The following is a 20,406-nucleotide window of genomic DNA, read 5'->3' on the forward strand; positions in this document are numbered from 1 at the left end:
ATGGACTAAGCTGACTTCACGTGGTGTCATAACTAAACTTCCTGAAGCTCTTCTGCAGAAAAATATGACATGAACCCCAAGCCCAGCCACGATCAATCTTGAACACTCCAAGCACCATAATTCATATTGAAGCTGTGTCTACACTGGCAAGTGTTTTCCAAACAAAATTTATGTTTAAGCAAATGAGCAATTCATTTGGAACAGGCTTAACAGATCAAATGCATTTGTATTGGTAGAAAATGATCTTCCAAAGAGTCATGGAGGCAAAACAAAGACCTTCTTTGAGTAAACCTGACTTGCTTCAAAAACATACCCAAAGTCTTCGAAAAATCATTTCCATTTCCCTAGTCACCTGTGAGATCTCACCATGAGACTGATGATGTTGCTGGGGGGAAATTCTATTCTTCAAGAGTTTAACAACATAATAGGGAGATGAGTGTGTCTTCGTGGAAAACAATGGATTTTGGAAGCAGAGAGACTTAGATTCAAATATCGCTTCTGCCACTCTTAATATTTGGCATGTAATGTAGCCTCTTTTGCCTTAGCTTCCTGTGTTTTCAAAAGGGATTATGCCACCAATGCCATATCAGTGTCACAAGAATCAAATGAGACAACCCTGCCCATTGGGTATAGGGCAGGATTCCTAGACCTCATCTAGTTACATAAAGTAACTAGAATGATGCCTAATATAAGGTACACAGTAGACAGATTTTAGGCAATTTTTCCTTTATTTTGCTGGAAAGAAACAGCTATGCACATATTGAAAAATGCCACCCTCGCCTTGGTACATCTCTAGGTTGCAGCCATGAAATCTGCATTTGTCACCCTTTCTTTTACTTCTGTTCATATTCAAGTTAATTTCCCCTTCTATTCTCAAATCCGCTTTGTTGTAGCCTCTTTTATTTTCCAAGACAGAGCTTGATTTTTTCCTCCAGAAAGTCTTCCCCGTATCATCAGAAACCATGTACTGACCCAGTACATCTCATGGCTATGTTAACCTGATCTATCTCCCCCGCAGATGCTCAACATTTTGAGGGTGAAGCCAACGTCTAACTGAACTGCTCCCAAGTGTGCTAAGCTAATATCAGTTGATGAGGTCAGTTGGTATGAAACTGGTATATTAGGGCTTTAGTAGAGGGGACAGTAGAAGTAGGAGGAGAGGTGGTCAGAGAGACTGGCATAAGCTTGACCATCTACGTTTAGATTTTATTCTACTGGCAATGGGAAGATAGTAGAGGAATGGCAAGTCTGACTTCTATTTTATAAGAGCCACACTCTCCTGAAGTACATAAATCAAAATTCAGAGGGTGGAAGAAACATGACCAGTTATCAGACGATTGTAACAGTCCAGGAGAGAGCTAACGATGGTTTACGTGGTTTGGTAGAGGGGGCTGTGGAGGAAGTGGACATGTCTGAGATGGAGTCAACAGAGTTTGCTGATGGACTGTATACAGGGGTGAGAGCACGAGTCAAGAATGATCCAGGGCTTCCCTGGTGGCTCAGTGGATAAGAATCCGCCTGCCAATGCAGGGGACACGGGTTCGAGCCCTGGCCCGGGAAGATCCCACGTGCCACGGAGCAAATAAGCCCGCGCGCCACAACTACTGAGCCCGCGCTCTAGAGCCCACGAGCCACAACTACTGAAGCCCGCGCGCCTAAGAACCTGTGCTCCACAACAAGATAAGCCACTGCAATGAGAAGCCCGTGCACCGCAACGAAGAGCAGCCCCCACTCGCCACAACTAGAGAAAGCCCGTGCACAGCAACGAAGACCCAACGCAGCCAAAAATAAAATAAATAAATTTATTAAAAAAATACTTTCAAAAACAAAAAAGAATGATCCCAAGTTTTGCAGCCTGGGCAACCGGGTGAATGAAGACGCACTCTGCTGAGACAGGGAACATCCTGAGCTCCTCTCCCTCCTGTGCAGGACTGTGTTTCACTCATCTTCTTCTCCCCACTGCTTATCACAGTACCTGATAGACAAGTAGCGCCTGACAAATGCAAGTTGCAGAAATGGTCTGCTACATTTCCCATAGCAAAAATCATCCATAACATTTGAAATGTTCCCTGTGATCCTTTGGGCTTTAACTGAACTGAAACACAGATTCACTGTTTACTACAACGTTGTAAGGATGTGGGTTTTCCATTCTGTGGGCTTAAACTCTAGATGGCTGAAGGCCAAACAGGATTCTGTCTTCATACACGCATAACAAGGCCATGCGTCTGCTCCTCTAGTGACGTACCTACTCAGGACCTAGGAAATCCTGAATAATGATGAACTACTCCAAGTGATGGTCTGAGGCTGCCAGAATGAGACATTCATGTGGGATTAGTCAAGGAGTGTAAGCTTACTGAGGACAAAGCCTGTGAGGCACTTAACTCCGTACACATTAGAGGACCTTGCACATATTAGGCCAGACTGTATGTCTAACACTGCTATATAATTTTCATACATCTAGTTTAGTACAAAAATAAGTATGTGTAGAAAGGGCATGAAATTAACCATGATAAATTGTAAACAAAGAAGAAGACTCACCTACAAAGAACTTTAAGAGTAAATTATGATATCTTCTGGTGTCATCTACTGCTTACTTCTTGAGATACAGAATGAGTCTAGTTGATCTCTTCCACCGTTTTAATGATATGCATCCTTAAGATTAAAACACAAGAAGCTTTATCAGTACACCCACTCAGGGTAACGAAATTTCTTACATTGTTGGGTATAGGGCAGGATTCCTAGACCTCATCACTACTGACATTGGGGTTGGGTAATTCTTCATTGCAGGGGGCTGCCCCGTGCACTGTAGAATGTTTAGCAGCATACCTGGACTCTACCCACTACATGCTAGTAGCAACCTCACTCCAACTGTGATATCCAAAAATGTCTCCAGACATCGCCAAATGTTCCCTAGGGGGCAAAACCATCCTAATTGAGAACCTCTAGTACAGGGAAAAGGAATGAATATTCATACATTCATTTATTCATTCTATAAACTATTTGAATGCCTACCAAGAAGTAAGCAAGCCTCTGGGAATACACTGGGGGATGGAACAGATATGGTCTCTGCCGAAATGGAGCTTCCAGCAGAAAAGAGAAAGAGGCAACCAACAAGTACACAAATACATGCCTGCAGTAAGTTTCTTTCTTTTTTTTTTTTTTTTTTTACAGTAGGTCCTTGTCGGTTATCTATTTTAAATATAGCAGTGTGTACATGTCAATCCCAAACTCCCAAGCTATCCCTCCCCCTGCACCCTGCCCTCCCCACCGCCGTAACCTTAAGTTTGCTCTGTAAGTCTCTGAGTCTGTTTTGTAAGTTCATTTGTATCATTTTCTTTTAAGATTCTGCATATAAGCGATATCACATGATATTTATCTTTCTCTGTCTGACTTACTTCACTTAGTATGATAATCTCCAGGTCCATCCATGTTGCTGCAAATGGCATTATTTCATTCATGCCTGCAATAAGTTTTATGAAAGAAAAGAAAAGGATGTCCCGGACAGGATAGTGAGGGATGGCATCTATGAAGAGGTGGCATTTAAACTGTGACCTGAAGAATGAGGAGAAGCCGGTCAGGGAAGAGTGGGAAGAGGAGTGTCTGAGTCCGAGAGAACAGCATGTGTGAAGCCCTTGCTATGACCCAGACAGTGTGCTGGTCCCACTCCACGCACGTGTCGTTTAGGAAGGGCGCCCTAGGTCCTGGCTGCCCACAGCAATCCCATGTGCACCTGTGGCCCTCTGATTATTCGGATGATGAATTAGACTGACACCTTACATTCAAATATTACAACATTTGAAGGGGATTTGGTTCCTCTCTCTATGCTACACATAGGCTTGCCTCAGAGATATTGCAAGTTTGGTTCTAGACCACTGCCATAAAGCGAATATGGTGATAAAGCAAGTCATGTGAATTCTTTGGTTTCTCAGTGCATATAAAAGTTATGTTTACACTGTACTGTAGTCTACTAAGTGTGCAATATCTGTCTAAAAAAAATGATGTTTGTACCTTAATTTAAAAATACTTTGGTTGCCGAAGGCTGGAAGGCCGTGGTGCTTTCTTAAAATAAGACAACAATGAAGTTTGCTGCATTGATTGATTCTTCCCTTCACGAACGATTTCTCTGTAGCATGCAATGCTGTCTGATAGCATTTGACCCACAGTAGAACTTCTTTCAAAATTGGAGTCAATCCTCTCAAACCCTGCTGCTTTATCAACTAAGTTGATGTCATATTCTAAATCTTTGTTGTCATTTCAACAATCTTCACAGCATCCTCACCAGAAGTAGATTCCATCTCAAGACACTTTCTTTGCTCATCCATAAGAAGCAACTCCTCATCCATTAAGGTTTTAGCATGAGATTGCAGCAATCCAGTCACATCTTCACGCTCCACTTCTAATTCTAGTTCTCTTGCTATTCACCACAAATGCAATAACTTCCTCCACTGAGGTCTTGAACCCCACAGAGTCATCCATGAGGGTTGGAATCAACTTCTTCCACACCCCTGTGATTGTTGATATTTTGACCCCTTCACATGAATCACAGATGCGATCCCTTCCTTTCCAGAAGGTTTTCAAGTTATTTTGCCCAGATCCATCAGAGAATCACTATCTATGGGCAGCTATAGCCTTAGGAAATGTACTCCTTAAATAGTAAAACTTGAATGTTGAAATGACTCCTTGATCCATGGGCTGCAGAACGGATGTTGTGTTAGCAGGCAGGAAAACAACATGAATCTCCCTGTACATCTCCATCACAGCTCTTGGGTGACCAGGTGCTTTGTCAGGGAGCAGTAATGTTTTGAAATGATTCTTTTTTTCAGAGCAGTAAGTGGGCTTAAAATATTTAGTAGCCTGTGGGCCGGTGCGGCACCCTTTCTTTCGGAGCCGCCGTCTGCAGTGGCACCGCTGCCAGTTTGCAGATTTTCGTGAAGACCCTGACAGGAAGACCATCACTCTCGAGGTTGAACCCTCGGATACAATAGAAAATGTAAAGGCTAAGATCCAGGACAAGGAAGGAATTTCCCCTGACCAGCAGAGACTGATCTTTGCTGGCAAGCAACTGGAAGACGGACGTACTTTGTTTGACCACAACATTCAAAAGGGGTCCACTCTTCATATTGTGTTGAGACTTCGTGGTGGTGCTAAGAAGAGAAAGAAGTCTTACACCACCCCCAAGAAGAACAAGAATAAGAGAAAGAAGTCTTACACCACCCCCAAGAAGAACAAGAATAAGAGAAAGAAGGTTAAGCTGGCTGTCCTGAAATACTATAAGGTGGATGAGAATGGCAAAATCAGTCGCCTTCGTCGGGAGCGCCCTTCAGATGAATATGGTGCTGGAGTTTTTACGGCCAGCCAACTGGCAGACATTACTGTGGCAAATGTTGCCTGACCGATTGTTTCAACAAACCAGAACACAAGTAACTGTATATTGGTTAATAAAAGACATGAACTAATGGAAATAAAATATTTAGTAAACCATGTTGTCAACAGATGTGCTGTCATCCAGGCTTTGTTGTTCCATTTATAGAGCACAGGCAGAGTAGATTTAGCATAATTCTTAAGGGCCCTAGAGTTTCAGAATGGTAATTGAACATTGGCTTCAACTGAAAGCCACCAGCTACACTGACCCCTAACAGGAGAGTCAGCCTGTCCTTTGAAGCTTTGAAACTAGGCATTGACTTCCCCTATCTAGCTATGAAAGTCCTACGTGGCATCTTCCAAGAGAAGGCTGTTTCATCTCTATTGAAATTCTGTTGTTTAGTGTTGCCACCTTCATTATGATCTTAGCTGGATCTTCTGGATAACTTGCTGCAGCTTCTACATCAGTACTTGCTGCTTCACCTGGCACTTTTATGTTATACATACGGCTTCTTTCCTTAAACCTCATGAACCAAACTCTGCTAGCTTCAAACTTTTCTTCTTCTGCAGCTTGTTCACCTCTCTCAACCTTCACAGAATTGAAGAGTTAGGGCCTTGCTCTAGATTAGGCTGTGGATTAAAGGAATGTTGTGGCTGCTTTGACCTTTTATCCAGACCATTAAAACTTTCTCCAGATCAGCAATAAGGCTGTTTCACTTTCTTATCTTTTGTGTGTTCACTGGAGTAGCACTTTTATTTTCCTTCAAGAACTTCTCCTTTGCATTTGCAACTTGGTTAACTGTTTGGTGCAAGAGGCCTAGCTTGTGGCCAGTCTTGGATTTTAATATACCTTCTTCACTAAGCTTAATCATTTCTGGCTTTTGATTTAAAGTGAGAAATGTGTGACTCTTCCTTTCACACTTAGAGGTAATTGTAGGATTACTTATTGGCCTAATTTCAATACTGTTGTGTCTCAGGGAATAGGGAGGCCTGAGGGGAGGGAGAGAGTCGAGGAAATGGCCAGTGGGTGGAGCACTCAGAACACACACAACATTTATCGATTAACTTCCCTGTCTTATATCGGCACAGTTTGTGGCCCTAAAACAATGACAACACTAACATCACAGATCACTACTCACACATCACCGTAACAAATATAATAATAATGAAAAAGTTTGAAATACTGCAAGGACTACCAAAATGTGACAGGGACATGAAGTGAGCAAATGCCATTGGAAAAACGGCGCCAACAGACTTCCTGGACACAGGGCTGCCACAAACCCTCAACTTGTTAAAAAAAAAAAAAAAGGTATCTGCAAAGTGCAGTAAAGTGAAGCACGATAAAACGAGGTCTGCCTGTATAAGAAAACTGAGCCCCGTTAGGTTAAGTAATTTGTACAAGTTCAAAAGTTAATAAGTGACAAAACCAGGATAATCTTATAAAATTTGTGTCCCACCTGACTCCAAAGTCAATGCTTTTAACTACTCTGCTTTAATGTCTCCCATAGGGAGGGGAAGGATGAAATAAGATAGAAGTACTAAGCAGATATGAGATAGTAAAAGTGGAAGTGATAATGTGAAACACAATAAATATTTGAAGAAATGATATGCTTTGCAATGGGATTAAAGCTGGAATTGGGATCATTGGAACCTGATGGCGTGATGGCTCCAACAGCACCTGCAATCAAGTGTTCTTAGAAGATCAGAAGCAACTTCCTCACCAAAGAGTAGTATTCCATTGTATATATATGTATACCACGTCTTCTTTATCTATTCATCTGTTGATGGACACTTAGGTTGCTTCCACATCTTGGCAACTGTAAATAGTGCTGCTATGAACACTGGGGTGCATGTATCTTTTCGAATTAGTGTTTTTGTTTTTTTCAGATATATACCCAGGAGTGGAATTGCTGGGTCATATGGTAGAAGGAAATAAAAGGAATCCAAATTAGAAAGGAAGAAGTAAAACTGTCACTATTTGCAAGTGACGTGATACTATACATAGAACATAAAGATGTCACCAGAAAACTACTAGAGCTCATCAATAAATCTGATAAAATTGCAGGATACAAAATTAATATACAGAAATCTGTTGCATTTCTATACACTAATAATGAACTATCAGAAAGCGAATTAAGGAAACAATCCTATTTACCAACACCTCAAAAAGAATGAAATACCTAGGAGTAAACCTAATTAAGGAGGCAAAATAATTGTACCCTCAAAACTATAAGATGCTGACGAAAGAAACTGAAGATGACACAAACAGATGGAAAGATATACCATGTTCTTGGATTGGAAGAATCAATATTGTTAAAATGACCATACTACCCAAGGCAATCTACAGATTCAATGCAATTCCTTCAAAATACCAATGACATTTTTCACAGAACTAGAAAAATTTAAAAATTTGTATGGAAACACAAAAGCCCCTGAATAGCCAAAAGAATCTTGAGAAAGAACAGAGCTGGAGGAATCATGCTCCCTGACTTCAGACTATACTACAAAGCTAAGGTAACCAAAACAGCATGGCACTGGAATAAAAACAGACACATATAGCAATGGCACAGAATAGAAAGCCCAGAAATAAACCCACACACTTACAGTCAATTAATCTATGACAAAGGAGGCAAGACTACAATGGAGAAAAGATGTGTTTTCAATAAGTGGAGCTGGGAAAACTGGATAGCTACATATAAAGGAATGAAATTAGAACATTCTCTGAAACCAGATACAAAAATAAACTCAAAATGGATTAAAGACCTAATGCAAGACCAGAAACCATAAAGCTCCTGGAAAAAAAATGTAAGTAGAACACTCTTGACATAAATCATAGCAATATTTTCTTGGATCAGTCTCTTAAAGCAAAGGAAATAAAAGCAAAAATAAACAAATGGGACCTAATTAAACTTAAAAGCTTTCATGCAGCAAAGGAAACCATAAACAAAATGAAAAAACAACCTACTGAATGGGAGAAAATATTTGCAAATGATATGGCCAATAACGGGTTAATATCCAAAATATATAAACAGCTCATACACCTCAACAACAATAATAACAACAAAAAACAACCCAATGAAAAAATGGGCAGATGATCTGGACATTTTTCCAAAGAAGACATACAGACGGCCACCAGGCACATGAAAAGATACTCCGTATCACCAATCACAAGGGAAATGCAAATCAAACCACAATGAGATATCACTTCACACTTGTCAGAACAGCTATCATCAAAAAGAACACAAATAAATGTTGGCGAGGATGTGGATTAAACAGAACCCTTGTACACTGTTGGTGGGAACGTAAATTGGTGCAGCCACTGTGGAAAACAATAGGAGATCCCTCAAAAAACTAAAAAAAATTAGGCTTTTTCAGCCATTAGCATTGCTGCTTAGGTATTCAGTCAACTTCTTTATTTTTTCAATACACTGAATTCTTCAGAAGATCTGAAGATCCCTTGTGGTGCAGTGGTTAAGAATCTGCCTGCCAATGCAGGGGACATGGGTTCGAGCCCTGGTCCAGGAAGATCCCACATGCTGTGGAGCAACTAAGACTGTGTGTCACAACTACTGAGCCTGCACTCTAGAGCCCATGAGCCACAGCTACTGAGCCTGTGAGCCACAACTACTGAAGCCTGTGTGCCTAGAGCCCATGCTCTGCAACAAGAGAAGCCACCACAACGAGAATCTCACTCACCACAACAAACAGTAGCCCCTGCTCACTACAACTAGAGAAAGCCCACGTGCAGAAACAAAGACACAACACAGACAAAAATTTAAAAAATAAATAAATAAATCTATAAAAAAATAATGCACGTTGTCCTGGGAAGAAATATAGATGTGACATTTTTTCATGTCTTGGTTGAACTGTCTGGTCAGATACACTAGTCTGGTTGTAGCTGGATGTAGCAGCTTGGTGGATCTGTATGCCACTACATCAACGTTCCCCATTCCACGATGGCCTTCACGAGCTCACCCACAAGAGAATTTACTGTATGGCTCTCATAGTTGTTTCTAGTTGGGGAAAAGACTAAACAAAAGAAAAAGAGAAAGTATAGCACTCTGTTCTAGGCAGAAATTACCAAATATCAAGTTGGCATTGCAGTGGTACTTTTTTTGTTTTGTTTTGTTTTTGTGGTACGCAGGCCTCTCACTGTTGTGGCTTCTCCCGTTGCGGAGCACAGGCTCCGGATGCGCAGGCTCAGCAGCCATGGCTCACGGGCCCAGCCACTCCGCGGTGTGTGGGATCTTCCCAGATCGGGGCACGAACCCGCGTCCCCTGCATCGTCAGGCGGACTCTCAACCACTGCGCCACCAAGGAAGCCCTGCAGTGGTACTTTTTCATATCCATCTGTGCTTGTCTGCTTGTACAATCAACACTTATTGTCTGGGATTTCAAGCAGTTTAAAAAAATATTTCTAGAAAAACAGTGCCCCTTTGACCTTTAATAAACCTTTCAATTGTCATTTGCTATAACAGAAAAATGTTGGAAAATGCCTATTCTTTTGCCTCATTATTTTTTTTCACAGTGAGTCATAGAGGCGTTGTATTTTTTTTTTTAACAGTAGAACAGAAATAAAATTTCTCAACTTATTTGGAAGGGGGTTTTAAGTGACTATCTAAAGTAGCTTCCATGGTGTCTTTTTTAAGCTAATATTTTTTAGCAAGTTTATTAAGATATAATTCACATATCACAAAATTAACTCCTTTAAAGTGTACATCTTCAGTGGCTTTTAATATACTCATGGAGTTGTGCAACCATCACCAGTACTCAACGTTAGAACATTTTAATCACCCCAAACAGAAACTTCATACCTATTAACAGTCACTGTCCCGTTCCCAATTCCCTCTCCTCCCTCTCCCAAGAGCAACCACTAATCTACTTTCTGTCTGCATAGATTTGCCTATTTTGGACATTTCATATCAATAGAATCATATGACATGTGGCCTTTTGTATCTGGCTTCTTTCATTTAGCATCATGTTGTCAAGGGTCATCCACATTGTAGCATGAATCAGTACTTTATTCCTTTTTTTAAATTTATTTATTTTATTTTTGGCTGCCTTGGGTCCTTGTTGCTGCACGTGGGCTTCTCTCTAGTTGCGGCAAGTGGGGGCCATCCCTCGCTGTGGTGCACGGACCTCCCACTACAGTGGCCTCCCCTGCTGCGGAGCACAGGCTCCAGGCGCGCAGGCTCAGTAGTTGTGGCTCACCGGCTCTAAAGCGCAGGCTCAGTAGTTGTGGTGCACGGGCTTAGTTGCTCCACAGCATGTAGGATCCTCCCGGACCAGGGCCCCAACCTGTGTCCCCCTGCATTGGCAGGCAGACTCCCAACCACTGCGCCACCAGAGAAGCCCTTCATTCCTTTTTATAGTCATAATGTTCCACTGTGGACATGCCATACTTGCTTACCCATTTATCAGCTGATGGAAATTGGAGCTGTTTCTACTTTTTGGCTGTTATGAATCACACTTCAATGAACATTCATGTACAAGTTTCTGTGTGGACATCTGATTCCATTTCTCTGAGCTATGTACCTAGGAGTGGAATTGCTGGTTTCCCCCAAAAGTTTAAACAATGGTAATTTAAACAGTTATTGTAGAGATGGGTTATTAAGATAAAATAATTGGAATTCTTCTTATAAACCACTGTAGGCAGGCAAGAATTTGTATTAGAAAGATTTAATTTAAAGGTTAAAAAGATTGACAGATTATTTCTCAGATTTAATAGCTTGTAATTAAGCTGTTATCAACTTTAACATTTCAAAAGCTATTTTCTTCTTGTAACTGGTCATTATAAGTTAGGTTTCTTTCTGCCTGTTTTAGCACTGCTATTACTATTTATGAATTTCATTACTGTCAAATTATAAATTATACTAAGAAGGATTGCTATGTCAGATCATAACTCTTAGGCCATTTATATGTTTAATTTACAAGGTTTAAAATAGCTGTATTGTTATATTTGTGAATAATTAAATGAGCTAATACTGTGACAGAAAGTATAAAAACAGATGAACATAAATTGTGCTTGCTATTTCATTCATTCACTAGGAATAAGGAATACAGTTTTGTTATAAAAATCACAAAACACTTTCCTGGCTTTAGTTTGAAAATGCAAGCTCTAGTCTTCAGAAGTATTTTCTTAAATATATCATAAGGTACATTTACTGCAATTGAACTGATTTACGCTCTAAAATAACTGCACTGTCAGTCTCGATTAGGGCAGAAGGAATCATCAGGAGAGGCTGAAGTTCGGGGACTGAAAGTGGAGGTTTCAATCAGCCCACTGCAATCAGCCAGCTCCTCACAACGTCCGCAGGACATCCTTAGGAGCTAATTAGGCCTCCAGCTACATTCTCTAGAATCTACTCTCTCCACAGTCAATTGTAGGGATGGGGACTTTCGGAACAGACCATGTGATGAAACATTTGAGAACTTTTTATGTTATAATTAACGTATGGGTTTAGTCACATCTCCACTTAGTCACATCTCCGTGGAAAAGACCCTGTTGCTAGAGAAGAAATATCCTTGCCCCTATACAAGGCCAAGGCCTCCACTTGTGCCCTAGATCTCATCCCTTCTTACCTACTAGAGGACATCACTCCAGCAACTCCCTCCTAACTACGCTTGCATTTTCCCCTTTCTATTCCACTGTCCCCAGCAGCACACAAACATACTGTCATTTCTTGATATTACAGAACAAACCACACAAACTACCTTAGACCTTAATCCTCCTGTCAGCTATCTCCTCATTTTTATGCTTCCATTTGCAGTAAAACACTGGGAAACAGTTCTCTACACATCCTGCCTCTAATTCATCTCCTGATTTCTCCTCTTAAAACCACTATGAACAAGCTTTCACCTCTACCTCCACCGAAGTTGATCTTGCCCTGCTCAGAAATGACCTTCACGTTATAAACCCCAGGGTCAATTTTCAACTGTCATCCTAGTCGACCTATAGACAACACTGAATATGAGAGACATTCCCTCCCTTTTCTTTTCTGTTTTTTTTTTGGATCGAACCCAGGCCCCCAGCAGTGAAAGCATAGAGTCCTAACCACTGGACCACCAGGGAATTTCCCCCCATCCTTTTTCTTATTAAGCTTCTTCACTTACCTTCCAGGGAGTTTTTCTCTGGGTTTTTCTCCTATCGGACTGGTTGCACCTTCAAGGCTTCCTTGGCCAGTTGCTTTCCTTGCGCTTTTCACACTGCTGTGCTCCAGGGCTCAGTCCTTAGAGTGGGTCTCTTTTCTATCTACACTCTCCTCTTGGTTTTAAGTACCATCTACGTATTGATAACTCCCAAATTCATATCACCAGTCCATACTTCTTTCCTTAACTCCATACTAGTACATTTTACTTCCTATTCAACATCTCCATCAGTTGTCTAATTGACATCCCCAAATGAGCGTGTTCACAACATAATTTTTGAGGTTCTATCAAAACTTACTGCAGCCTCATCCTTCCCCACACCGTAGGCAGAAGCGCCATCCTTCTCGTGGCTCGGGTCCAAAAGTTTGGCGTTATCCTTGATTTCTCCATATGTCCCTCTTCCTCTCTCCCTCTCTCATAGTTCATATCTAATCCTTCAGCACCTCGCACTGCCTTGTCGAACCACTATAATCTCTTGTCTGGTTCCCTGCAAAGCTTCCTAACTGTTCTCCCTGTTTCTCTCCTTTCCCCCTGTAGCCTGTTCTCAAAACAGCAGGCAGAAAGACCCTGTTATTACACAAATCAGATCACGTTATCCCTCTGGCTGAAAAAGAATCCTCAATCGCTTCCCAACTCAGGGCTCAGAGTCAAAGTCAAATTCCTACACAGCCATACTTGGTACAGTCCAGTTAACTCTATGACCTCATTTCCCAAAATTTTCAATTTCCCAATTAATCACTCTGCTTTTTTGCCTCAAAATTGCTATTCACATTCCTGCCCTGGGCCTTTGCACTTACTGTTCCTTCCTCCTGGAGATCTCTTCTCTAATTCTGTCACCTCCATCAAGTCTTCCCAAAGTCCTCTTTTTCAGTGAGGTCTACCACGCACATATACTCCTCTACCACTAACGACCCTTCACTGGCACTACTCCCATCCTGATTTTTTTCCAATGTCCTTATTTATTATGTTTACTGCTTATTCACTATATCCTACAATTATAATGAAAGATCTATGAGGGCAAGGATTTTGGGGGGAGTTGCTTTCATTCATGCTGTTTGCCAAGCATTTAAAATAGTACTTGACACACAGTAGCTACTAAATAAATATCCATTGACTAAATATATCAATCAATCAAACTCAGCATATCCAAAACAAAACTTAGGAAGTTCCTCTCCCTGACCCATATCTCAGCAAATGGTACCACCGTTAATCTCATTGCTCAAACTTAAGACCTAGGAACCTGCCTTGATTCATCTTTTTCCTCCACCAGCAAATACAAGCGATTTATCTTCAAAATACATCCAGAACTGGCCACTTCTCACCGCCTCCATCACTGCTATCAGAGCCCAGTCCACCATCATCTCTTACCCGGGTGACTGGTCTCCTTGCTTCCACTCTAGCTCCACAGTCTATTGACACTTCTGTCAGACTGATACTTTTATCTCTCAAATCAAAACATGTCATCTCCACATTCTTAACTATTCTAAGTGGATGCCCACTACACTTGGAGTAAAATCCAAACTCACCATGAGACATTCAACCCAACAGATCAAAGCATAACAGGGACTTAGGACTAAATATCTAGAGATCCTTCTTTTGTTTTAATGCTAAATGAAGTCAGTTCTACCCAAAGGCAAATTATAGCCTGCCCTGTGAATGGTAAGGTCATCACTAAAAATCTCTCAGACACAAAAATGCAAAGCATTTGATCACTGCATTTGGGTAAGTAGTGTTAGTGACAAGAAAAAAAATTTGAAAAGAATAGCAATCAAAAGAAATGTAATTGGATTAGATTTACCCATTGAAAGATAGGGACTATCACAACAGATTAAAATAACACAACATAGGAAAACAGTATGGAGGTTTCTCAAAAAACTAGAAATAGAATTACTATTTGACCCAGCAATTCCACTCCTGGGTATATATCCCCCCCCACCAAAAAACCCAAAAACACTAATTCAAAAAGATACACACATCCCAATGTTCATAGCAGCATTATTGACAATTGCCAAGATATGGAAGCAACCTAAGTGTCCATCAACAGATGAATGGATAAAGAAGATGTGGCATATATATGTGTGTGTACACACACACACACACACACACACACACACACACAGTGGAATACTACTCAGCCATAAAAAAGAAAGAAAATTTGCCATTTGCAAAAACATGCATGGACCTGGAGGGCATTATGCTAAGTAAAATAAGTCAGACAGACAAAGACAAATACTGTATGTTACCACTTACATGTGGAATCTAAAAAATACAACACACTAGTGAATATAACAAAAAGGAAATAGATCCACAGATATAGAGAACAAACTAGTGGTTACCAAAGGGGAGAGGGAAGTGTGTGTGGGGGCAATATAGGGGTAGGAGAGTAAGAGGTACCAACTATTATGCATAAAATAAGCTACAAGGATATATTGTACAACACAGGGAATATAGTCAATATTGTATAATAACTATAAATGAAGTATAACCTTGAAAAATTGTGAATCACTATATTGTACACCTGTAACTTACATAATATTGTACATCAACTATACTACAATAAAAGATAATTTAAAAAAATAACACAATGGGAGAGGAACCAAGATGGCGGAGTAGAAGGACGTGCTCTCACTCCTTCTTGAGAGAACACCAGAATCACAACTAACTGCTGGACAATCATCGACAGGAAGACACTGGAACTCACCAAAAAAGGATACCCCACATCCAAAGACAAAGGAGAAGCCACAATGAGACGGTAGGAAGGGTGCAATCACAGTAAAATCAAATCCCATAACTGGTAGGTGGGTGACTCACAGACTGGAGAACACTTATACCACAGAAGTCCACCCATTGGAGTGAATGTTCTGAGCCCCACATCAGGCTTCCCAACCTGGGGGTCCGGCAACAGGAGGAGGAATTCCTAGAGAATCAGACTTTGAAGACTAGTGGGAATTGACTGTAGGACTTTGGCAGGACTGGGGGAAACAGAGACTCCACTCTTGGAGGGCACACACAAAGTAGTGTGTGCATCTGGACCCAGGGGAAGGAGCAGTGATGCCAGGGGAGACTGAACCAGACCTACCTGCTAGTGTTAGAGGGTCTCCTGCAGAGGCAGGGGGTGGCTGTGGCTCACCGTAGGGACAAAGAAACTGGCAGCAGAAGTTCTGGGAAGTACTCCTTGGTGTGAGCTCTCCCAGAGTCCGCCATTAGCCCCAGCAAAGAGCCCAGGTAGGCTCCAGTGTTGGGTTGCTTCAGGCCAAACAACCAACAACCAGCCTAACCCATCAGCAGTCAAGTGGATTAAAGTTTTACTGAGCTCTGCCCACCAGAGCAACAGTCAGCTCTACCACCACCAGTCCCTCCCATCAAGCCTCTTAGGTAGTCTCATCCACCAGAGGGCAGACAGCAGAAGCAAGAAGAACTACAATCCTGCAGCCTGTGGAACAAAAACCACATTCACAGAAAGACAGACAAGATGAAAAGGCAGAGGGCTATGTACCAGATGAAGGAACAAGATAAAACCCCAGAAAAACAACTAAATGAAGTGGAGATAGGCCACCTTCCAGAAAAAGAATTCAGAATAATGATACTGAAGACGATCCAGGACCTCGGAAAAAGAATGGAGGCAAAGATCGAGAAGATGCAAGAAATGTTTAACAAAGACCTAGAAGAATTAAAGAACAAACAAACAGAGATGAACAATACAGTAACTGAAATGAAAACTACACTGGAAGGAATCAATAGCAGAATAACTGAGGCAGAAGAACGGATAAGTGATCTGGAAGACAGAATGGCGGAATTCACTGCTGAGGAACAGAATAAAGAAAAAAGAATGAAAAGAGATGAAGACAGCCTAAGAGACCTCTGGGACAACATTAAATGCAACAACATTCACATTATAGGGGCCCCAGAAGGAGAAGAGAGAGGGAAAGGACCAGAGAAAATATTTGAAGAGATTTTAGTCGAAAACTTCCCTAACACGGGAAAGGAAATAGCCACCGAAGTCCAGGAAGCGCAGTGAGTCCCATACAGGATAAACCCAAGGAGAAACATGCTGAGACACATAGTAATCAAACTGGCAAAACTTAAAGACAAAGAAAAATTATTGAAAGCAGTAAGGGAAAAATGAAAAATAACATACAAGGGAACTCCCATAAGGTTAACAGCTGATTTCTCAGCAGAAACTCTACAAGCCAGAAGGGAGTGGCATGATAAACTTAAAGTGATGAAAGGGGAGAACCTACAACCAAGATTACTCTACCCGGCAAGGATCTCATTCAGATTCAATGGAGAAATGAAATGCTTTACAGACAAGCAAAAGCTAAGAGAATTCAGCATCACCAAACCAGCTCTACAACAAATGCTAAAGGAACTTCTCTAAGTGGGAAACACAAGAGAAGAAAAAGACCTACAAAAACAAACCCAAAACAATTAAGAAAATGGTCACAGGAATATACATATTGATAATTACCTTAAACACGAATGGATTAAAAGCTCCAACCAAAAGGCACAGGCTTGCTGAATGGATACAAAAACAAGACCCATATATATACTGTCTACAAGAGACCCACTTCAGACCTAGGGACACATACAGACTGAAAGTGAGGGGATGGAAAATGATATTCCATGCAAATGGACATCAAAAGAAAGCTGGAATAGCTATACTCATATCAGATAAAATAGACTTTAAAATAAAGACTGTTACAAGAGACAAGGAAGGACACTACATAATGACCAAGGGATCAATCCAAGAAGAAGATATAACAATTATAAATATATATGCACCCAACATAGGAGCACCTCAATACATAAGGCAACTGCTAACATCTGTAAAAGAGGAAATCGACAGTAACACAAGAATAGTGGGGGACTTTAGCACCTCACTTACACCAATGGACAGATCATCCAAAATGAAAATAAATAAGGAAACAGAAGCTTTAAATGACACAATAGACCAGATAGATTTAATTGATATTTATAGGACATTCCATCCAAAAACCGCAGATTACACTTTCTTCTCAAGTCCGCATGGAACATTCTCCAGGATAGAGCACATCTTGGGTCACAAGTCAAGCCTCAGTAAATTTAAGAAAATTGAAATCATATCAAGCATCTTTACTGACCACAACGCTATAAGATTAGAAATGAATTACAGGGAAAAAACCATAAAAAACACAAACACATGGAGGCTAAACAATACATTACTGAGTAACCAAGAGATCACTGAAGAAATCAAAGAGGAAATCAAAAAATACCTAGAGACAAATGACAATGAAAACACGATCATCCAAAACCTATGGGATGCAGCAAAAGCAGGTCTAAGAGGGAAGTTTATAGCTATACAAGCCTACCTCAAGAGAAAAGAAAAATCTCAAGTAAACAATCTAACCTCACACCTAAAGGAACTAGAGAAAGAAGAACAAACAAAACCCAAAGTTAGCAGAAGGAAAGAAATCATAAAAATCAGAGCAGAAATATATGAAATAGAAACAAAGAAAACAATAGCAAGCAATAAAACTAAAAGCTGATTCTTTGAGAAGATAAACAAAATTGATAAACCATTAGCCAGACTCATCAAGAGGTTGTTTGATTTTTGTATTTGGTTTGTATTAGAAATCTATGACTATTCCCACTGCCACCCTTAAGTAAAATAAATCACCCTTAAATAAAATAAAATAAATCTCATAAGTAAAAAAAAAGAAAAAGAAAAAAATCAGGTGAAGACTGGGAGTGAGTGAAAGTATAGATGGGACAAGAATGGTAGAATGTCAATAACTGTTGAAGCTAGGAGATGGATATACCAGGGCTCATTATATTATTCTGTTTACTTTGTATGTATTTGAAAATCCCAAACTTAGAAGCTGAAAAACTAAAATCAAACTGTTCCATGTAATAAGCTTCCAATTCCTTTGTGTAAAAGTTTATTGCTTCTTTTGTTTTACAGTGCTAATTATAACAGCATTTGTGTCATGTGAAGGCTGCATTATGAATTGGACACTAAGTCATCTTAACAACCCTGATTATAACTGGGAACACAAAAATCTGGTTGTGGGAGGTGGGCAGTGAGAAAAATATTCCAGGAGCACATTTTAACCTGTCATTATGTAAAAATTGGTGACAGCCATCCAGTTCTTAAGGAAAGTAGGACAGCAAGTATGACACAAAGATGGCTCAAAGACGTTTCGTCTCAAGCCAGTTGATTTTTCTCTTCTTCGACCAGGTGGAAGCCCTGCAGAGACCATGGTGATCTGGATACTTAGACAGCACCTCCTACTTTTTGTAATAGCTCTTGTTTCTTCCCTCAAAGGCGCTAAAGGTAGGAATTTGAGGGTGGGAATATGAGGTGGAAATTAAGTAAAAGAGTAAAGGAATTTGGAAAGTGGACACAGAGGTTATTTTCCATAATCCTATCAATCAAGGATCTAATTTATCATGTGGAAGTACATATGTCTTCTCACAGACGCCAGTGAACTTCCTGCCAGAACAGAAGCAAGAACCCTCTAGTAAGAATGTGTGGAATAACATGGAGATATCGAAAAGCATAGGATATATTCTGGGACTATTAATAGTCCAGATGGCCCAGATGCATGAAGCATGAGTAGGGAAACAACCTTAATAAGTCTAAACAGCATAGGGAGACTTGTACTTACTATTAGGCACCCATTATCTCATTAGGAGAAAAATCGTCCCAAAAGTTTAAGAATGAGGTTTTGGTTAATATATTTTGATGTAAAAAAACATACTTTTCTTCTCTCTTGCAAAATGAATTACATGAACCCAGCTCATTCATATAATATTGGGATTTATCTTTTTCATAGAGTAATAACAATAATACCAAATATAAAAGTAGAAGCAACTTGCATTTGCATGGCACTTTAGATGTGTCAAATAGTAATGATAACATTTACGGACTGCATATTATATGCTAGGGACTGTGCTAGGTATGTCAGAAGACTGAACTCATTTGATCCTCATAGCAACGATAGCCCCATTTTATGGATGAAGAATCTGAGACACAGAGAGGTTAAGTAAACAGGGTCATGCAGCTAGTGAGAGGCAGAGCTAGGATTTGAACCCAGGCAGTCTAGCTCCGAGCCTGTGCTGCATTATGCTGTCTTTCAAAGCTGACACGGTCTAGCAGTTCTGTGGCTGCTGAAAAAATTATCACAAACTTAGTGACTTAAAACAACACAGATTCGGCTTCCCTGGTGGCGCAGTGGTTGGGAGTCCGCCTGCCGATGCAGGGGACGCGGGTTCTTGCCCCGGTCCAGGAGGGTCCCGCATGCCACGGGGCGGCTGGGCCCGTGGGCCGTGGCCGCTGAGCCTGCGCGTCCGGCGCCTGTGCTCCGCAACGGGAGGGGCCGCAGCAGTGGGAGGCCCGCGTACCGCTAAACAACAACAACAACAACAGCAACAACACAGATTTATTACCTTACGGTCCGAAGGTCAGAAGTCCTAAAATCAAGGCGTCAGCAGGGCTACATTCCTTTCTGGAGGCTCTAGGGAAGAACACGTTTCCTTGCCTTTTCCAGCTTCTAGCGGCTGCCCACATTCCTTGGCTTGTGGTTCCCTTCATCCATCTTCAAAACCAGCATCTCTCTGACCCTTCTTCTGTTGTTACATCTCTTTCTTTGATCACAGCCAGGCAAGGTTTTCCACTTTTGAGGACGCTTGTGAGGAGATTGGATCCACCTGGATAATCCAGGCTAATCTGCAGACCTCAAGGCTCTTAAGCTTAATCACGTCTGCAAGCCTCCTTTGCCAGGTATGGTTGTCACAAGCTCCAAAGATTGGGACGTGGACATCTTCTGGGGACCATTATTATGCCTACAACACATGGTTTCTTCAAAGGCTTTTCACTTACATTGACTGATTTGATATCAACTGTATGTGAAAGTG

At 40.9% G+C, this 20,406-nt stretch overlaps 1 protein-coding gene and 1 pseudogene across 18 annotated transcripts in view; one reads left to right on the forward strand and one right to left on the reverse strand.

Moving 5' to 3' along the window:
• Positions 1-20,406, reverse strand: part of LOC307180944 (uncharacterized protein) — a 622,728-nt gene that overhangs the window by 472,971 nt on the left and 129,351 nt on the right. The gene's annotated exons all lie outside the window — the stretch shown is intronic.
• Positions 1,319-5,424, forward strand: LOC307180668 (ubiquitin-ribosomal protein eS31 fusion protein-like; annotated as a pseudogene). The gene is made up of 2 exons: positions 1,319-1,456; positions 4,854-5,424. The product of its transcript is annotated as a ubiquitin-ribosomal protein eS31 fusion protein-like (transcript).

The sequence above is a fragment of the Stenella coeruleoalba genome, assembly GCF_951394435.1.
Source record: "Stenella coeruleoalba genome assembly, chromosome: X".
Taxonomy (NCBI): domain Eukaryota; kingdom Metazoa; phylum Chordata; class Mammalia; order Artiodactyla; family Delphinidae; genus Stenella; species Stenella coeruleoalba.